The sequence below is a fragment of the Anomalospiza imberbis genome, chromosome 6 (assembly GCF_031753505.1).
Source record: "Anomalospiza imberbis isolate Cuckoo-Finch-1a 21T00152 chromosome 6, ASM3175350v1, whole genome shotgun sequence".
In the NCBI taxonomy this organism is placed as follows: Eukaryota; Metazoa; Chordata; class Aves; order Passeriformes; family Viduidae; genus Anomalospiza; species Anomalospiza imberbis.
In genome coordinates, this window is record NC_089686.1 from 61,316,389 (window position 1) to 61,319,708 (window position 3,320).

A 3,320-nucleotide genomic window follows, 5' to 3' on the forward strand; every position below is an offset into this window, starting at 1 on the left:
TCTCATGTCTGTCTCGGAGGCAGTCACAGCATGTTAGTCTGCTGGTTTGATTCTGACAAAATTGCACTTTTCCCTAGTAATATTTCTGATATAAACATTCCCTGTCCTCTAAGAAGTCTTTGTTGCTGTCATATGTCAAAGGTTTTGTTTCTTGTGTCAGTAATGTGAATTTGCTATGATCTAGAACCACTCTTACAGTGGAAAAATAAATTATTCACCATTAAAATAAATTTGTGTTAGGAAAGCCCATGGTTTCCCTGCCCTTTATAGTTAGCAAATTGTTAGGAGTTTTTGTTTCTGTTTCTTGCTTTGGATCAGCTCGGTGCAATTCTCAGATAATTGAACTGCTTTGTACATCCTAGTCAGTACCCATTTTTCATTGTCAGGGCACTGTGTTGAGTCTCTGTTTTTTGTAGGGCGATCAGTGTTGCTGTGGGACTGAGAACAGATTATTCTTTTAGTCAGTAGCAGGGTATTTAATCTTTTTTTTTTTTTTTTGTGGTTGAGACTTTTTAAAAATTCATTGAGATGTTTTTGTAGTTGCTGAGCCATCCAGCCTCCTCCAAATCTGGTTGTTAGGAGGCATCACACACTTTTGCATAGCTGATAAAATGTGCTCAGTGGTGACTGAAATCCCAGAGAAATCATGATTTCACCATGTGGTGGGGGTAATTTTGATTCTGAAGTTTTCTTCGAGCAGTTCTGAAGTGCAAAGAACAGCTCTGTTATTGGGAGTGACACCATTTTATCCAGACTCCAGATGCTCATTCCTTAGCAGGAACAAAAAGATTGCCATTATCTGCTTGTGCAACTGATGTCTAGTCATCTGGACATGATTTCAGGTTTCCAGCTGTAAGACAATTGCTAACTGCTTTGAACACATCTCCTTGTACTTTTTCAGTTGTTGTTTTCCAAGGAGAAACTGCCTTTTTCTCACACGATTTTAGTGTTTTAATTTTAGTTTTAAAATATTCACAATTGTGTAGTGACACTTATCTTTCAGATATTTGAAATTCAGATAATCCTTTCAGAACATGTTTTGATTTTATGACTTTGTTGCCCTCCAGCTGTAGGAGACAAACATTTGGGCCATTTTTTTAATGTTGAATTCATGTTATTTTAGATACATAAACGTACCACTGGAACAGTTCCTTGATTATTCACTTTAATAGACTGTGTCCAAAGTGTTGTTTTCATTTCATGTAATTTCCTTTTCCTTTCTGTAATCTCAGTGTTTATGGTGGTTTTTATTGCTTTTTTTTTCCTTTTCTTTTGAAGCCTATGCATATTTCTTTCATCCAGCCTCTTTGCAGTACAATGCTATAATGAGTGGAAGAATTCTAAAATTTTAGAGTCTCCATGACTCTTACTCTTGATGATAAACATTCATTCACTGTCTATGGATTTTGGAGTATTAGGAAGTCCTTGGAAAAGTCCTTAGTGTCTCAAAATTGATTAGCTTTGTATAAATTTGTCCAATTTTGGCAGCCAGGAGCCACACTTATGGTCTGCAACTTGCATGTGTCAAGTGCTGCATAAAAGAAAAATTAGAGCAAACTAAAGAATTTAATTCTTCTGTTAGGAAACCTGTCCACAAAATAGTTCAGCAAATAATTTCTGAGGACGTAGGCTGAGAAAATTCCTCCCCCAAAGGGCTAATTCATATTGTTAATATTTTATAGCCTCTTAGAAATTCTCAGCTGGAATCATTACAGTTTTGTTATATGTTGATCTGACTGGAGAGATGTTTTAAATCTGGATTTTTACCTGGATCTCCTCACAATACTGAGACACTTGAAAGATCCTGATGTGCAGGCTCATCCTAAGATCAGTGGCTTTTCAAGTGAGGGACACGCCAGAGAACTTTCAGAATCTTCAGTCTCGGGAGAAATGCTCTCATAAATCAGTGTTTTGTGTATTTATCAGGTTTCTCAGATTGTAAGTGCTTTTTCTTTCACTCTCTGGAGTGGCACAGCACAGAGAAGTGCACAGAAGCATCTGCTTTGTTCTGGGCTTGTTCCCATGAGCTAACTTGTACTCGGCACAGTGGAACATTCTTCTGCTGAAGGAGGGGAAAGCTCATTTTGTGATGTGAAATATGGTCCCTCTGTGCTGTGCTTGGATCAGGGCGAGTGCTCTGGAGTTAGGTCAGACTTGTATTCAATGGGTTGTGCACTGGCAGTTTTTTGTTTGTCTGCTTGTTTTGCAACAATGGAAAGCATCAGAAAATAATGGCCAACGTATAAAAAAGCAGAATAAAGATTTTGTGTTGGGGAATGGATTATTTATGATGCCAAGTAGGATGGGTATGAATTGTTTTGACTTGTCTTTACTCTCCAGATAGTACCATGACTAAGAGAAAAGAGGCAATGTGCTCTGTTACAGTCATTTGCGTGGAAAAATTGTCCAACTATCCAATCCTTTTCAGACTCTTGTCTCCCCAAGCACCAAGTGATGTCTGAATTACCATTTTTCAAACAGTAGGCACAAGCAGGTTGATGCCTGTACAGTGCAACCCCGTGGGACAAGTTCTCGAGCTTTGCAAAATGTTTAGCTCTGAGAAGCCAAAGCAGATGTTAGTGCAGGAAGAATTAGTGCCAGGACTTAGTAGGATGAACAGAAGGGGAAAAGGTACCAGGGGAAAACAAAATGAGAGACTAGGGGGCTGGGAGTAGAATAAATGGAGCACCATTGAGGACTGACTGAGAAGCTAACTCAGAGGTGAACTGGGAATGCAAGTTAGTAAGACTCCAGGACTGGGAAAGAAAGGATTGACGGAGAAAGATTAAAAGAACAAAAAAGGCAGAAGCAAAATAAATGGAAGTAATGGAGGAGTCCAAAGCTCTGAAGTTACTGCAATTTTCCCCCTCCAGTTAATTTCACTTGATAAAATTATAATGTATGAGAAATCTGGCTTTGATCCTGCTGGCAGTCTAGGTGCACTTGTTTCTCAAAATAGGAAAAAATAGCTAACCAGGTAGATTTTTTTTTTTTTTTAATTGCACAGAGAGGCTGAGTCTCGCTTTTGGTCCTAGTCTAATTTTCACTGTATTTAAATGATAGCCTTTTTGGCCCAGTCAGCTTGTACAGAAAACATTTCTTCAGCTAGAGAATTGTATTTGGTAAGGACTGAATAAGCAGCAGTGGTCAGGATGTAATTGAATTAATTCTGCAGTGCCAGTGAGCCTAGAGTTTGGAGTATCCCATACCTTCTCACTTGAAGTTTGTTTCTCTATAAAACATCACCTATGAAGTGAGTACTCTGTATTTTCTAACAGGAACAATTGTAGTTTTTAATGCGTTTTTAGTGCCTGTATGCG